The sequence below is a fragment of the Stenella coeruleoalba genome (assembly GCF_951394435.1).
Source record: "Stenella coeruleoalba genome assembly, chromosome: 3".
NCBI lineage: Eukaryota > Metazoa > Chordata > Mammalia > Artiodactyla > Delphinidae > Stenella > Stenella coeruleoalba.
Window position 1 is genome coordinate 35,459,312 of NC_137148.1, and position 18,583 is coordinate 35,477,894.

Consider the following 18,583-nt stretch of genomic DNA (forward strand, 5'->3'; position numbering starts at 1 on the left):
TCTTCCCATATTGAGAGTTACTATTACAATCATTGATCTTATACAGAACTGTATGTCTGGTCAACTTCTTCAAGTCACTTAGTCATCATTTTATCAGAGGTTCATTCACACATTTGGTAATGTAAGAAACAACAATCTTGTAAAATAAGCAATACAAATAATCTAGCTAGTAGTATTAGTAAGGTCATAAGCAAGAATTTAAGCCAAGAACTTCCACTAGGTGCGATCCAATAATATTCCCAGGTCATTTGACTTAGTCTGTTCTGTACCAGTTCGTATCTTTAAGGGAAGTGATATATAGGCTTATTCATAAGGCACCCAGCCCAATTTCCTAGCGTTATTAAGCTGGAAATCCTTAGTATGGTTTAATTGTTCCCAACATTGGGGGGGGGGGGTGGTCTTAAAAATCATAGCCTGATGTTAGCCATATAAATCCAGCGCACAACTGAGGGAAGTTACATTCTTTGGCTGAAAATTTGCTCGTTGCTCTGATTGAATTTGAGTACCTTTAAAAGAAAATTTATATTTTTGGTGATGGTTAGAGCAAGTCTGATTGATTGGCCAAGTGAGGGAGTCCCAGGAAGGAAATACATTTGGTTTGTAAGCAAAAGTGTGAGCAATTATCAAAGTAATTGGTATACAGGCCTGATCCATCATCTTAGGTAAGCTGTCTACTTCAGATATAGTCTTCTTCTCGTCCTGGTCTTGTAGTTTCTCCCCTGTTTAAGCATCGCTTTTAAGATGATTCTGAGGTCAGCAGTCCTCTCCATAGGCCAGTCCAATGCAAGGGGTCAACTTCCTTAGTTTTACTGTGCATGAGCTGGTTAAAAGTACCTGATAAGGGTCCTTCCCATTTAGGTTGGAGATAGTCCTTTAAATGATGTCTTTTCCAGTATGCATAATCTCCTGGTTGCAGTCATGGGGGCATCTTTTTTTTTTTCCCTTGGGAAGTCAGGATTTATTAAAAGCATCAAGCTCCAGGGCATTTTTTTTTTTTTTTTTTACCAAATACCTTTAAAAATGTTTTTTTTATCCCCACAAAAATCCTTATCATTTAAAACCAGATATTCAAATGACATGGCTAACATTTTTAGCTAATCAATTCTTCAGTACTGATCCTAGAAAACAGCCTTCAATGGATCTTTGAATAATGGAGATTCAGCCACTGATACGAGTGGTGTAGGTGGTCACACCTTTAACGTTCAAGCCACAAGCTGTGACGTTTGGAAGGGGTGAGGTTTACTGTCCTGCATTATCAGAATTTGTCATATTTTCAGTGCTACTGGGTTGCACATTATCTGCGAGGTTTTGTGCATGCTCAAGAAATAAATCTTTCAGTACACTTAATTCCTTAGCAATTTACTTTTTGCTTCCAACCGTTCATTCTCTTCCTTGAGCTGATTCACTCTCTGCAGCGTATCCTGCGCTTTCAGCTGGCTTTTCAACAGGCTTTTTCACCGCCATGCTGTTCCTCTCTCTGCGCTGACGTCACGGTTGCGATCCACGGGCAAACTCCTTTTGCTCTGCTTGCTAGGAGGCACAGGTCTGCCTCCGCCCCCAGGGCCGGCGGGCCCCAGCTGAGGAACCTGCTGTAAACCGCTGGCAGGAGCCTGAGTATGAATGACACTTATTCCATTCACGCCCGGGGTACTGTTCTGCTGCGATACCTTGCTCATTTGGGCACGCTCCCTCGACAACACAGAACTAGTAGAAATGAGGACAAGGTGATCAATGGTTTCCACACTAAAGTGCCAAAAAATCAGCACATGTACCTGAACCCCTGAGGGTACTGCCCATCTGCGTTGGAAGAACAGATTCTCCTTCCCCTCAAACATGCATTTCCATCCTCTCCATCTAGACACCTCTGCTGACAATTTTCCTTACTGTGTTCCCTCCAAGCATGCTAACGAAGCACTTTATTTTTTGCCCTCCTCTGTCCTGTTCAACTCATGGTTGCTGCACGTTCCTCCAACCCGTGTTCAACAGTCCTCCAGCCCGCCAGCCCCCAAGCGGCCTCCACTCCAAGCAGCCCTCACGGCGCAGCCCGACCCGACCCTGGCCTCGCAGCCCGACCCAATCCAGGCCTCGCAGCCCGCGAGTCAGCAAGGAGTGATGGTTATGAAACAGGCAGCCTTTGCCGGTTCCGCAGCCGCCACCCGCTTCGCCTCCCCGCCGGGGCCCGTGTGCGCACCAGGGACATCTTATCTTCATCCAAAGATAGATTAATGAGGTAAACTTCAGAAGCAAACTTAGAGTGTCCTTAAAATAATTCAATAAAACTTTACAATAATGTAACAGCAAGGAGCTACAGGGAAGTGAGTCTTAGTAAATACAGACCTCAACTAACAAAACTATAATTTAATGTCCACTGAAACGATCTTTTTCTAAAATTACCCTCATTTCTACAAAATATAGCCAAAATAAGACTAATTTGTTTGCAAAATAAGTCTGGTTTCAATAAACCTGGCCTGATGATCTATACAAGTGTAATTGATCATATAGGTTCTTTTAAAGTTGGCTTTGTTGGAACTTTTTAAGCAATCTCAAATTTTTAAAAGGCCTTTCAAGGGTAGGAAAGCTATGCCAGGGGCTTGTCACTGATTTTGCCTTGGAAATTTTTGAGTGAATTTCTCCCTTTTCAAGGTCCTCAAAATATCTTGAGATTCCTGCACCTGTTAGGAGGTGGCCTTCCTAATTTACCTGATAAACGTGCTGGTAATCCACGAGTTTCCAATCTCTGGAGGGATCAGGTAGAGAGAAAGGATATATGTTTCAATTCTGCTTACAAAGGTATAATTTACTAAATTGATGTAAGTCATAATTAGCTTAAGGGGAAGGGTTCCTTATAGCTGGAAAAATAAAGATTAAAAGCCAATAATATTTCAGACAGAAGTCATAAAAAATTATAACCATATTCACCAGTTCACTGTCTCATGTAACTAATCCTTGTTAAGTTTATGAAGCCAAGAGATTTTCCATTAGAATTCTTTAATTTCTTACCCATCAGCAGTATAATCTGAAAGTTATCAGAAGCCTGCACTTGTCAAAAAGTGCATATTCTTGCTATGAATATTCTTGAGGAAGCATTTTTGCAAGGGCATCAGAGTAAAACAGTAACGGTCTATGAATGACAAGACTTAAGGCACAGTTAAAGACCTAATTACCATGCAGTTGACAAAGAAACTTGGTTACTGCTATGACATAAAACATTTTAAGATAACTAGAATTATGACTGATAATACTTTACCAAGGCCTACTGATTTTTAGGAATTCCATATAATTTCTAGAATATCTATATTAGTAACATTTACCCATACAACGTAACCTAAGAAGATTTATTACTCATTTGACAATGCTTCTCATGTAATTAATGTACTAAATGAACCTAATTAGTTTAATATCTGTCTTTGGGAGGTTTCAGGGACCCTTTTGGAATATCCCAAAAGTTAGTTAGAGGTCAAAGGAACTTCACTGGAATTTGATTTGGGAAGTTTGTCAAAAAATGTCAGAAAGGTTTTAAAACACTTGGTCAAATAGGACCATAGATCACTGTGAAACAATACATATTCACTTAAGCAATGTGACAAAAGATTTCAAAGGAAAATACAGAACAGATCACTTAAAAGATAAACTCTAAAAGGTAAAGAAACTTAAGTTCTGTTATAAAAGCAGTTCAATGGTCAAAAAACAACTTTGTTTTCTTAACAGAAAGAAAACTGAACTCCAGTCTTGCATCAGCCTACTTTTAATAACAATTCATTTACTTAATTAAATTTATTCTAAACTTAGCCAATCCTGACGTTGCACAAAACTCTTTTCTTGGGGTCCCTTTCCACGAACTTTCCATAACTTTCTGTATCAGTATTAGTTTGTCTCTTATTTTTTTCCCATGCAGAAACAACCATCTCTAGGACAAAATTACTTTCTTTTCCCTTAACAAAATGCAATTCTATTCTTCATACCCTCTTTTACTGAAAACCCACATCCTACTTTGCTACTGTATACTGAAATATTTCTCTAATTATTTCTGGTAGCTTTAATTACATATTTAAACTAGAATACTCAACTCTTCAAAACCTTAATTTCTAGTGAAAACTAAGGATCAAGCAAATATGAACTGTCTTTTATGTTAGTATTCTATAGATTGGCAAACATAAATACCAATAATAATTTCTAAAAATATGTGCTTTCTTATAGAAAATCTCATGTGGCACCATATTTATCAATAGTCTTAAATATCTTTAGTTTCTCTGTAAATACAAGCCAATGTTTAGTAATTAGTGTTTCAGTACCTCATGTTATTTGGGAATGACCTAGCTATTCAATAAACTTTCCTCATTTAAATTAGCACAACTCTAAAATTTCAAGTTACCAAATATCTGGAGAGATTATTTTTAAGTAGACATTCCTAAAACATAATTACTCCTAAGACATTTACCCAAAAGCTCTTACTTCATTTACATTTTTTTAATAAAAATCATATCAAGTTTTTTCTTGCTGACAAATCTGCAACACATCCAAGATCTTATTTGACTTCTATTAAACCTAGATACAGTAAAAGTATTATACTTAATATTGATGATTCTAAAGACATGTCTATACTAATTAAATTGACAAACTTTAATACCAGGTATTAACAATGAATATTTCCCAGTTCGTGTGAACCTGAAATTCATTCTGGCAGTTTCCTTTTATATTTCTGAGAATTCATATAAGCACTTAATTTCCTTTAAGCCAATTAAGTAGAGCTCATTTCCAAATTAATTTTGATAATACCATCCAAAGGTAAAGACATATTTATAATGCACACATAGACATATGGAAAGACACAAGCAGAGGTCTCAACTTCACTTTAAAATTTAGTCATGAATTAGGCATTACAATATAAAACTCATTCGTTTATAAATAACATTTGGAATAAGTTAAATTTGAAAAGGCCTCGTCCCCCCCCACCCCGTTGTTTCCCTCAGTCTCAGGAATTACAGTAGTCTAGGTAAGTATTCCTGAGAACCCTGGTAGAACATTTACATCTCAAGGCACTGGGAGAGAAAAGCAAGTTTTCCTAGAAAGACTTGTTCCCTCAGGGTCAGAATTCTGGAAAGGTGTTTTATCATGCCAGCTTTCTCTAACAACTGTGTCTGCTATAGAGTCCACTTTGGCCATTTTCTGGGCAAGATTCTCCTTTAATGCCCAATTAGGTAAGTGCTTGTAAGAGTAAGTTTTGTTTATAAACTTGGCTGGGGTGTTGGTCAGAGGCTGGCTTTCTGACACCCCTTGTTTCTGTTTGAGAGCTCTATTTCCCATCTTAAAGTTGAATTTGTTGGGGATAAAATCTACTAATGAGATTGTATGTGGGCCAGTGTGCTGCTTGTGAGCTTAACTCCTCTAGGCGCCGCTCTGGAGTCATCGCAGCCCTCTTACGTGTCTCAGTTTCTCCCTTTGGTCGTCTAAGACCACCGTTGGTACTCAGATCATTGAATGGCCAATTCTTATACATGATCCCTGGATGAGCACGTCTTTTAATTAATAGACAGGTTGCCCTGTGGGACCACTGCACAGTGTGAGGATTCTGCCTCCACCACTCCCATAAATTTCTCAGTTTCCTGAGAAAGTCGTAACCAACCGGAAGCAGTCTTATCCTCCTTCTTCAGAGCAAAGCTCTCATGTAATATCTTCACTTTTATCCCAACAAACTCAGTAAAGCAGCCAAATTCAGGAGAGGTGTCAGATCAGCCTTCTACCTAACCACTCAGCCCAGACAGCTCAGTGTCTTTCAATGGGGTGGACGCCTTCCCTGGTATCTTTCAGCTGGGTGGGCACACCCCTCAACAGTGTCTTTCACCTGAGGGGCCAAGGACTGTTACATACTGCCAGATAAAACTCAGGATATCAACCAATATGGGAGAGCCGAGAGCCAGGGAAGAGAGACTCACCCAAATTCGTCTAGACTCTCTGAGGGAGGTGAATGGGCACAAGAGGCCTCTGCTGGTACCAAACTCTGGTTCCTCATAGAGTTCAAGCAAAGGAGAGAAGACTGCTCTGGGTCCCTTCATTAGTTGCCAAACTGTTGACTGAAAAAAAAAAAAAAAAGAAAGCACATGAGTTTAAGTTTTATTTGGACAAAATGAGGACTAAAGCCCAGGAGACAGCCCCTCAGATAGTTCTGAGGAACTGCTCGGAAGAGGTGGGAGCGTGGTCAGTATATAATTTTAGTGAAGGGGGATACGTGCGATCAAGCACACATTTTGGTAGAATGTTGCTAGTCACAAGAAGCTTGCTGCTAGTCACAAGGGGCAGATGTCTGTTAATGATTTTAGCGTTCTTCTAGATATGAGAAGATGCAAGAATTTGGGCTCATAAAATCTCCTGCTGAAAGTATTTAACTGTCAAAAGCCCTGTTCTGCCAGTTTTTCTCAGAGCACAGAGTACCTCATTCCTCCTCTCCCTGAACTCCTTTCAGGGTGTGCCAAAAGTCAGCAACTGCAGTGGCTAGTGACTTGATTCTTATAGAACCAGAGCGCAGGTGAAAATTTTTAGCTGTCAGCATCTTTAAGGTAGACTAGGCTAAGCTATGATGTTTAGTAGGTGTGTGAGATGCATTTTCAACTCGGGAAATTTTTGATTTACAATGAGTTCATTGGGATATAACCCCACCGTAAGTCAAGGAAGATCTGTATTTTCTTTTAGATCAGTATCAGAAATATAACTCACTGACTTGTAGATGACTCCTTACAAACAAGGAATGTCAGTTTTGATAAACATAGTACCCTTGCTAGAGTCAGAAAATCCATTTTTAGCCTGTTAATATTGTTGGGAAGGAAAACTTTTCCATTCTACCCTTCTAGGTTCTGTGTCTGACTTAAGAACTGAATTGGCATAACAGATAAACAGGAGAAAAACACTATTTTAATTATGTACTTAACACACAGGAGCATTCCGAAGATGTGAGACTCAAAAGGCAGCCAGACTATTGAGGCTTATAATAACATCCTGACCTAATGAAAGTGATAGAGGTCTGCGTTTCAAAAGGGAGAGAAGGCAATTCACGGGAAGGTGAAAAGAGGAAATGAAATATTTGTCAAACAAACGTTGCCTTGCCTTGTAGGTAAGCACCCCAGGTGACTTATCTCTGGTAATAACTCTGTTCCTAGTACAGGCCCCCTTTCTAATGTAAATTACTCTTACAAAAGCGTAACTTCTACTGGTTCTAGAGCTTCTCCTGTGTCTGCAGTTTCTCAAAATAATCAGTTCAAAATAATCTTATGCCAAAGAAGCATAATTTGGGGTGGCATATTCTGCTACCCTTCAATGTTTTACTTCCTTTAATAGAGCTGCAGGGAGAAACTAGGTTTTCAAAAATAGCGGAAGCGGAACAAAAAGAATAGAATGTATTTTCCTAAAAACAATCGTTTCAATGGTGTGACAAAATTAGGTGGTCTTCTCAGTGGCACGTTGTAGCATTTTGAGATTGAGCATTCAAGTAATTTAACATAATTGCATAGAATCAGGTTTTAAAATTCAGTTGAAAAATAGCATGAAGTCTCAGGTTGGGTTCTGCAGGACGCAAAGTTTAGCATGCAGAATATTTCTTAGGAGTGCCCTAGGGACCAACATCTGTGGCAGGGAGGAGGAAGCAGGAGTGGGCAGAACAAGAAGTGAAGATTCAATGCAGGCCGAGAAAGCCTCGTCTCCCCTGCCCCCATCCCCCAGAGAGTTACAGAATATTCAAGATTGTCCTGAACTGTCCTAAGATGTCCAGGCTTTCGTACCCCGATCAGTTAGGTGAGTATAAACTACCATAGCCATCCTAGAGATCAATTCAGCAGTATTTAGTGGAATGGGTAGGCACACACCCCGCGACTTGCCAGTATTACTTGTGTGTTCTTCAGTGAAACTCTTGTATAGGTTTATAAGGGAGAACTGGTATAACAGAATTGGAGTCTGTTGTCCATCATCAAGGAACTACATAAACCAAATGGGGTGGAGGCATATGACAATCCTATTCAGTGGTCAGAAGCAATGAACTAGATGATGATAGCAAATATTTAGTTAACTACTAGGGAATGATAATACGAGCTAACATTGACTGATAATACTAGCTAACATCACTTACTGTTTGCCATGCCCTTTGTTTATCTGCACCACCTGTATTCAACCCAATGCTCCATTATCATATTCCTAAATGTGGACACTGAGGTATGGAGAGGGCTTTCCTAGTGGCGCAGTGGTTGAGAGTCCGCCTGCCGATGCAGGGGACGCGGTTTCGTGCCCTGGTCCGGGAAGATCCCACATGCCGCGGAGCGGCTGGGCCCGTGAGCCATGGCCGCTGAGCCTGCGCATCCTGAGCCTGTGCTCCGCAACGGGAGAGGCCGCAACAGTGAGAGGCCCGCGTACCGCAAAGAAAAAAAAAGATCACACAGCTAAAAAGTGGCAGAACCAGGATTTAAATGGAGAAATCCTAGTTTTGAGAGGTCATGCTTTTAACCACTACCTCAAGTATACACTTTGGGGATAAAATGTTGAATGTGAAAAAGAGAGACAAAACAAGAGCTAGCACATAATACTCTATGTGAATGTAAGGCACACCTAATATATAAATTACACCATATCTTTGAATGATACATACCTTGCCAAGGATTTATGTTAATCACTTTAGAGTAGCAGCCTCTAAAGGAGGAAGGGAAGAAGGGAAATAGAAGCAGGAAGATGAAGGGGAAAAGATATAAAAAGAGGAAAAGGGCCTGGCATGCATCACTGATGCTGTGCTATAAACTGATTATGAGTAAGACAACTCCCTTCACTTGGGGCCCAAAGCAAGCAAAAACGTTACAGTAAAACTTCAGATCTGATCAGGTCTCAACTTACCTGATAAAAACATTTGTCATTTCTTCTGTGATAACTTACAAACTCCTGTAAAAAGGATACAAGACATGGGTCACTTCCACCTTACTCTCAATGTCCAGCCATATAGCATTTCTCTGTTGCTTGAACACCTTGTGCCTTCCCGGGCCACCTTCCTTCACGCTGAATGTCTGCTCCTCCCCTCTGCAGCTTGGCTACATTCTGCTCATCCTTCAGATCTCAGCTGAAACATGCTTTTTACAGGAAATTCTTTCCTTGAGCCCCAGACCAGGTTAGCTCTTCACAGCACTTACTTTTATTGTGTAGTTATTTGTGCCATTCTGTTTTCATGCCTTTCTCCCACCTAATATGAGGGTGTTTTATTTCCTGTGTTCACTGTCCCTAAGCCCAGCAGGGTATTTAGCGTGTATTACACACTCAATATTAAATGAATAAATTCAAGTTGTAGTTTATAAAAATGGCCACAAATTTTTTGATGCTTATCCCTTTAAAAGATAGAAATCTATTTCCATGCTTTGAATCTGGTGCGTTTGTGACTGCTTCAACCAATAGTATGTGCTAGAAGTGACACTGTATGGTTTTGAACACTAAGTCACAAAAGGTGATACACCTTCCTCCCAGCTCTCCTGGGACAACTCCTTTCAGAAAAGCCCACCACCACATAAGAACTCTGACAACACTGAGACCACCATGCAGGAGACATCATGTGTAGGCACTCTAGACAATAGTACCAGCTAAGCCCAGCCTTCCAGCCACCACTGTCAGGAAGCCAGAAGAGCAGGGACATCATCTTTTGCCCTGCACACCAGCCTATCCAACAGTTGGGTACCATGGAATGACTTCAATCGAAGATACAAGAAGCGAAAGAATTGCTCGGCCAAGCCCTGTCCAAATTTCTGATCTACTGATTATGTGAACTATACCAAAAGGGTTGGTGTATTACTAAGTTTGGGGGTAGTTTGTTTTGCAGCAATAGCAACTGGACCATCTAGAAACTGGAGGAGATATAAAGAAACCCTGAATATTGAGAGAGCATGTATATGCCAGGGGAACAGTACAACAGGGTTATACATACACAGTACAGCTGCATATATTCTGGTAATATTTTTAAAAACAAAGAATCCTACAGTTATCCAGGATTTCAGGTATACATCTGTCCCCGCATTATAGGATGTACCTTTGGTTTCCAGATACTAATTCTAATAAGGTCTTCAGTCATTGTGAAAACCCAAAAACATCCTTGCACATTTGAACAATGCACATATAAGACAGATTTCTCACAGACTCATCACGAATTAAAGTACATTCCTTCTATAACCACAAACATTTGAAAAAGAAATTACAAGAGCATCACAGGATAGAGTTTTTAGGCCACATCAATCAAAAGCTTTATTCTAGTTTTTGAAACTTTTAAACTTTGTTTTAAAAACTTAGAATTTAAAACCTGTACCAGTGAAGTTGGGTTTAATCAGTGTATGGGTTCAGAATTACAGGCTCAGGGGGCTCCCTCTGGAAGATGAAGAGAGAGGAAAAAAAAAAGTCTCCACCATCATTAAGGATTTTTTATGTTTCTGGAGGTCTCAAATCCTGGTAATTTTCCTCTCAACTCAAACTTAGGAAAATATTGTTACTATATAGCTTGGTATTCTAAACTTGTGAGATTACAGAGCCATCAGAAGGTTCTGTAAAGAAAATCTCATTACCATCACAATGAGTATGGGATTACAGAATTCAAACTTTTTACCCCAAATTGAGGAAGGCACCCATTCTGCTAGAGTTCTCTACATAGTATTATGCATAGCATAATACTTTACATTATCACAGCTTTTATCAGGACTCTTTGGAAGATAATCTGTCTCAGCTATATTCTAGTTATCTAGCTATAAAATATAGCTATATCTAGCTATATTTTAGTTATTTTAGCTTTAAAGATATTTTCTAATTAACTTTTAATTTTGCTTGATAATTTCAAAAGTTATAATGAACTAGATCTCTAAAGATGTGACTGAAAATGGTGGAAGTCAAAAGGATAAGTATCTTGGGCTTCCCTGGTGGCACAGTGGTTGGGAGTCCGCCTGCCAATGCAGGGGACATGGGTTCGTGCCCCGGTCCAGGAAGATCCCACATGCCGTGGAGCGGCTGGGCCCGTGAGCCATGGCCGCTGAGCCTGCGCGTCCGGAGCCTGTGCTCCGCAACGGGAGACGCCACAGCGGTGAGAGGCCTGCATACCGCAAAAAAAAAAAAAAAAAAAAAAAAAAAAAAAGGATAAGTATCTTGGTTTATTACTGTCTTACTATGCAGAATGGAGGACCCCCAAATCCACCCCCATCAGGAATTTTAATGGCTGATTTGCTGATGCTCCCTATATCAAATAATGGCATCAGCAAATATGATGATCTAAGTTACAAAATATCTAAGCCCCAAATGTCCACTCTGACTTCCAGATACCCATTCCATCACCAAATTCCACCACCAAAATTCAGCTTCTACAAAAGGCAACACTCCTACACTGTTGTTGGAAATGTAGATTGGTACAGCCACTATTGAGAACAATATGAAGATTCCTCAAAAATCTAAAAATAGGAATACCATATGATCCAGCAATTCTACTCCTGGGTATATATCTGGAGATGAAAACACTAATTCAAAAAGATACATGCACCCCAGTGTTCATAGCAGCATTTACTATAGCCAAGACACGGAAGCAACCTAAGTATCCACCAACAGATGAATAAAGATATGATATATATACACAATGGAGTATTATGCAGGCATAAACAATAAAGTTTTACCATTTACAATATGGCTAGTCATGGAGGGTATTATGCTTAGTGAAATAAGTCAGAGAAAGACAAAATACTATATGTTATCACTTGTACGTGAACTCAAAATGAGTGTATATAATGAAACAAACCGACTCACAGATCTAGCAAACAAACTAGTGGTTGCCAGTAGGGAGAGGCAAGATAGGGGTAGAGGATTAAGAGGTACAAACTACTATATATAAAATAGGCTACAAAGATACACTGCAGCACAGGGAACATAGCCAACATTTTATAATAACTTTAAGTAGAATATAACCTAAGAATTTGAGTCACTGTGTTGTATAACTAATATTGTAAATCAACTATACTTCAAGTAAAAAATGAAAAAGAATTCAACTTCTACATATCCCTTATTTTTTTGAAGAGTTCAGACTTTTATTGTCTGATTTCCCAACTTCAACTTCTTCCATAAGTTTTGGCCTCGCCAGAATTATCTTTCTAGAACATAGGTATGATCATGCCAATCCTCTGGCATCCACATGTCTTAACCAAAATAACCGTTATGTTCCTTAGCCCGATATTCAAAGCTCATCACAAACTTGTCCCGGGCTCTAGACTGTTGCAGAGTTTCAGGTTAGGCATTTCTAATTCTTATCTCAATCTAGAGCCAACCCTTAATCAAAACTGAGTCTTAACTTTGGAAGATTGATGGCCCATGTGGATTTTATTTTTAATGAATTGACTTAGTGGTCTTACCCTGCCTTGTGTGCCAACTCTCCCTGACTCCATCAAATCTAACAGAAAGCATCAGGGGAGGAGGCTTGGCTCTAAACAAAGAGATTTGGAATAACTAAATTCACTGGTATCCTTCTGAATAGCTCGCTGACAGACACAGTATTTTCTGAGCTCGTTTTAAAGTATTGTTTACACTGGTCTATGGCTATAAAACTGATTGTGACAAAGCCCAAGACGGAAACTGGAAGATGCTTGCGTTCCTCTCAGGAGATTGTGCAATGCTTGGAGAAGTCACCAGGGGGCGCCACGCCTCCCTCCACCTCTGCATCTCAAGCATTCCCAGCACACAGCTACAGACTCTAAACTTTCAAGACAAAAAAAGAGGAGCTAGAAAAAGGTAAAAATCCGTGGGGCAAGAATGCAGGAGCGGAAGGCAGGCCAGCTGCATGGGTGTGTGACCTGTGTACAAGCACAGGGCTCCACATACAGAAGGGTCTGTCCTTGGTTTAATGCTCTGTTCTGCCTTGAAACAGTTTTTGTGCAAGGGCTCCACAATTTATGTAGGCAGTTCTGGTCTGAGGGTTTGGAGGCTGGCACTTCAAGCCATATCTAACCTTCCCCAAGGAAGGATTATGACGTTGGATTTTCTTCAACTTTTTACAACCCAGGTCCAGTCATAAAAATCTTTCAATCCCATTTCCCCCTAAAATTGGTTATATGGTATTGTTGGGCTGCACCCCACAGGACTGCAAGCCTTGTTGCCCAGCCTGGAGACCAAGGAAAGAGCCTGGAAACAGCAACAGAGACTATCAACAGTTGATTGGATAGAGAATCTTACCACTCTGAAGCAGAAGCTCCTGGAGTAACACCCCACTGTGTATGGCAGACACCAGGAAGGACACAGAAGCAATCTTTGCTACTCGGGGAGAAGGAGGCTACCATTTACAGGTGAAATTGGAGTCAGTTTGGCTTATCAGTTACCAAAGAAACCAGCGGCCGGGACAGTGGGCAAGCACCTGGGCAGTTACTGATTAAGCCCTATCATTAAGAGGATTGGATAGTCTTGTGAGGGATTTATAGAGAGCAAGAGAACAGTCATCTTGAGTGGCCTGAGGATACACTCCACCCCTACGCACCCTGCACAACCCTTACAGTTTGGCCTGCCCCTCCTCCACGATATCCCTGGGGTCAGGTATGTAGAGGTACACAGCAACAAAATACCACAAATGCAATACAAACAACAGCAGCTACGGAGTATCAAGTGTAAGATACCTAGGATGCTAAAAAGTGATTCTCCAAGAGGTGGGAAAATTCTGGAGCCAGGCGCCTGGCATGCGGGACAGGAAAGAGGAGAGTCTTCAGTCGTCCCCACGTAGTCACATTAGCTGGGTCGATTTTTCATGGCATCTTACTGCTCCTCCAGCAAGCAGACTCACTTTGCAGTGAGACCACCATTGTCACCTTGTCCTCAGACAGACTAGGGATGAAATGTGAGTTGCTGGACAGGCACAATACAGGGGAGATCATGACCATTAAGCCAATTACAAGCAGTAACAGCACTCTGAGAAAATACCACCCCTGCCTGTGGTTTGGTCCTGGCCTGCAGTACCACACCGCCTGTCCACCCTCAGTCTCCACAGCCGGGGCTGAGGACTGGAGACCACATATGTAAACAGACCACAGTGTTAATGTGACGGTACCTCTCTCCAGTAAGGGGCCCAGATTACTATAGTAGTTTTGGGTGTAGCCAGGTAGAAGCCAGGTGAGATCTCTAAGTCCCTTTCTAACCCTATTCAGCAAACCCAAACCACCGGGGCTTTACCTGCCAATCCCAGGGCCATTTTATAGTGTGTTCCCCCAGTGGGGGGCTGTGGGAGGGATGGGGAGTGGTGTAGATCCTGCAGCAAGGGTGAAAGTGAATCATTGTCCTGACCGACAGTTGACCATTGCCTAGTTGCCTCTGGGTTAACATGGCGTAGCCACTGGCTTCTTCAGTTATAGCTCACAGGGTTTGAATTAGCTTCCCCGTCCACACGTGGAGAGAGCAGGTTTCCATCTCAATGGTTGTTTAAGTAGCCCACTCACCCTTTCTGCTAGCCCGGCAGCAGTGGGGTTGTAGGGCAGGTGGAAAGGCCAGTGTGTCATTTTTATCATTCCATGCCTGAACTTCCTGGCTGGTAAAGTGGGTTCCTTGGTGGCTATTGAAGTTCATGGGGATCCCATACATCACGCACAGCTGTTACAGATCCCCAACTAGTGGTTTTATTGAGTTGCTGATGACTTGGGTGGGCCTTTTGTAATGTCTTCCACCTGTTGTAACACTGTAGCCCACATGCAGCTGCCGCTCGATCACACCATCCTTACTCTTCCTCCTTCCACAGCTCAGAGCAGAAGCCCAAGGGGACTCTTTCATCACTTTGCCATTGCCACAGGCCCAAACCAAACCTTTCTGGTTAACTGACCACATCCAATTCACAAGCCTGGCCCTGCGTTAATATCCCTAATGCCCGTGTCTGTAATGGTTTAGGTTATGCTTGTCTTACCCGACCAGATAACACCCAAGTATTTGATAGATAATCCAGGTCCTTGCATTTTGTCTGTATTCACCAGCCAGCCCCGTGCAATCAGACAAGCCACAAGTGCAGGGCTGCTACTTTTAATACTAGAAAGGAACTCTGAGGTTAACAGGATATCATCAATATGGTGGAAGAGAAAGACATCTCTCATGGTAGTCAGCTGCCTCTCCTCTGAAGGGAGCCGCTCTTCATCTCTATCCTGTGGGATAAGGACCTTTATGACCTCACCCCAATCTTCCCCTTCTTCAGTGCTCTCAGTAGGTCCCACACCTTGGGAGCCCAATTTGGACGGGCCATGACCCTCTGGACTCTCTTGCTGACACCCCTTCCTCAAGGACAGCCACCACAGGGCCCCACTTACTAGTGGACAGCCAAACCGGGGTTCCCCCTGCAACTTTCCATTCCCCGTTCTTATTTCCTGACGTCTTGGTGCTCATGGGGGTCTCTTTGGCCTCCTGGCTGGCTCGTCAATTGTTGGGCTGCACCTCACAGAACTACAAGCCTTGTAGTTGCCAGACTTGAGACAGAAGGAGGAGCCTGGAAATAGCAACAGAAACATCAACAGTTTACTGGACAGGGAATCTTACCAGTTTGAAGCAAAAGGTCATGGAGCTATACCGTGTAGGGCAGGCGACTGCAAGAACCTCTACTACTGCCAGGAGGAGGAGGCTACCATTTATAGGGGCAAGTGACGTCAGGTTGGCTCATCAGTTACCAGGGAAACCAGCAGCTGGAGCCGGGGCAAGCACGTAGGCAGTTACCAATTAAGCCCTATAATTAAGAAGACTGGATAGTCATGTGAGTAAAGGCGGGTCTGGTCAAGCAGGGGATGCACGGAGAGTAAGAGAAGAGTCATCTTGAATGGCCTGACCATACAGCTATTTTGCCAGTGTTCATTTTATTGTACCACTTGCTAACCCTGGGCAGCTGGTTTTCTGTGATTTTCTGTGATTCCTTCAGTGAACAAAAGGATCCAGGTGGAATTTACCTCCTTTTGTTTCCCATGTGGTTACTTTCCCATTCTTTTCTTTTTTTGGCAATTATTTTTTAATATTTCTCAGCAGTGACGATGGAATAGGCTTTATTGTTGGGAGCTGGTTTTGAGTGTTTTGGCCTAAAGATTCAGATGAAGAGGTTGGTTCAGCCCAGCAGTTTAGAGGTGCTTAACCCTTCAGCTGAGTCTATGAGCCCATTATAACTTAGGTTTCTGAGTATTTCTGGTTCCTAAAGCTGAAATGAGTCTTTTTGGTTCTCAGTGGTATTTTATTTCCCACTGTTGTCTTATCTGTCCCAAATAAGACAACTTTCTCAAAGCACAAGGCTTTGAGAAAGTTCAGCATATTTTGGCAAATAAACAGCGCAGCTCCTGATGGAGACCTGATTGCAAAGTGAAATCACACCGTGGGATCCAGAGCAGCCGATAAAGGGGTCAAGGCACAGCTTGTCACTTCTTCCTGTTTGACCTAGATTCTCTCTTTAAAATCCTAATATAAACTCTGTAGGGATTACGATAGCAGCTTAAATGGAACTGGAAATCACCCTTCTGCAGCAATGTCATTAAGAAGTGGACACGAAGTGTTCTTAATTCATGCCATGTAGCTGAGGAGACAGTGACACGAAGCAAACTGAGAATCATGCAGTGTCATAGGAAGCCAATGTATAAATTATTTTGTAGGAGTTATAATGATATTAAAATACTATATCCCCTTAAATCATTTCAAACTATATGCACAATTGCTTTACAATCAAATTGTTATTGATGCTTCTTGGTAAAGATGGGCGATAATGAACAGATCACAGAAGCTCACCATATTATAAGCTAGTAAGATGAACAACAACAAAAAAAGAATAGATGAAAGCAGTCAAAAAGTTCACAACAACAACAACGAGACAAGAGAAAAGCCATGACCTTATGTCATAAATTTAGAAGATGACAACCAAGAAAAGAAACAGAGGAGGGTTAGTGAGGGCTCTTCTCCCCTCCCTCCCCTCCTGCAAGCATCACTGTTGAGTCAGAAAAGTCCTGAGACTTCTGCTTCTACCTTCTAACTATGGAGAGAAATAGACTAATTAAATATTGTTACTGTCTTGTGACTAGGGAAGGGTGGGGGAGTAGGAAAAGCTACTGGGTAGATGGAGGAAATGGGAAAACCTGGACTGACTCTCTGGTAGAACACAGGTTCCCAGAGCTCCAGGCCAAGTTTGAGAAAGAATCTATGTCATAAAAATATCTACCATGAAGTAGAAGAAGCTCTTATTAAAGGGGTAAACTCCATTCGTGAAGATTTAACACAATCTCAGAGGAGATAGCAGAGTATTTTTCCAGGAACAGCTGCAAACAGATTTATCTGAGTTGTTCTCACATTCAAGATACAGGAAAGTGGCTAGACCTCAATTCCCAGTCTTCAAATAGAATTCAGAGGCAGGGTAGATTAATGAACTAATTTGAGGCACAATATGAAATTTATATTTGAATTTACAATAATAGATACAATAGAAATTACATTTCTTCAACCTCCATAGAGCCAAAAGCCTCTCTCTTAACCTAGCCGTGAAATTCAAAGAGTGAAAAGTGCCCTAAAGCCCAGGAAGATGAGAACCAACTCCCTTCTCAGTGGTGAGTGCCATGAGGCATTCTGATGGGAGATCCAGGGATCACTAAGAGAGATTAGTGAGGAAAAAAAATGTAAGAACACGACAGTGGATCAGGGAGAGTGAGCATTAAGAAGAAAGTGGGCAGAGACGGACGGAAGGGAGTGAGATCTCCAAGGAGCCCCATCAAAGGTAGGGCAGGGTCTGCCTGAACCACCACAGCACAGCCAAGTTAAGGGGCACCACCTGGGGCAGAGTTTGAGTGCCAATCTATCAGGAAATATAACAAGATGAAGAAAACCACCCAGAACTCCTCTTCCAGACAACCATGTATGGTTGGAAGAAACGTTTTGATAACTTGTGTTAAAAGATAAACTAAGGGCTTCCCTGGTGGCGCAGTGGTTGAGAGTCCGCCTGCCAATGCAGGGGACACGGGTTCGTGCCCCGGTCCGGGAAGATCCCACATGCCGCGGAGCGGCTGGGCCCGTGAGCCATGGCCGCTGAGCCTGCGTGTCCGGAGCCTGTGCTCCGCAACGGGAGAGACCACAACAGTGAGAGGCCCGCGTACCGAAAAAAAAAAAAAAGATAAACTGAGGCATATTTAAAAGTTTAAGGGTTTATTTGCGCAGAAATAGATTCCAATCAAGCATCACCAAAACACAGTGATTAGGAGCGCTCCACCGATAGGAGCCAGGAGAAAGAAATTAATTATTTGATTGCCTGTAGCTTAAAGCCTAGTCAGCTGTTTGTGATTGATTGTCCTAAGCGTTTTGATTTTGTAACCTTGAGGCATTTACAGGCTTAAATTTTGGTTTGCTTACATAAGCCCCCACTACATTGGCGCCACATCACTCTAAGAGCTTCCTTGTTTAACTATTTTAACGCTTTTTTGGGGTGGGGATTGAGAACTCCTAAAAGATGGTCCCAAAGGAGAGGAGGTCAGGTTAAGAGAGTGCCTGAATATTTGGGGCCAGGCTGGGAGTGCTCAGGACATGGAGGAAAGACAGTGAACTTTTAAGCTAAGAAGTGGCTTTTCACTTTCTCAGCTTAAAA

The 18,583-nt window shown here is 41.8% G+C and overlaps 1 long non-coding RNA gene and 1 pseudogene across 2 annotated transcripts in view; both read right to left on the bottom strand.

The window, feature by feature from the left end:
* Nucleotides 1-1,239: 1,239 nt before the first annotated feature.
* LOC307183576 (CCAAT/enhancer-binding protein gamma-like) lies at nt 1,240-2,136 on the bottom strand (annotated as a pseudogene). Its single transcript has one exon. The product of its transcript is annotated as a CCAAT/enhancer-binding protein gamma-like (transcript).
* Nucleotides 2,137-15,308: 13,172 nt separating this feature from the next.
* LOC307183326 overlaps nt 15,309-18,583 on the bottom strand; it is a 41,525-nt gene continuing 38,250 nt past the window's right edge. The window contains exon 5 of the long non-coding RNA XR_013827444.1: nt 15,309-15,475. This is a non-coding gene — a long non-coding RNA (uncharacterized lncRNA). The remainder of the gene's footprint in view (nt 15,476-18,583) is intronic.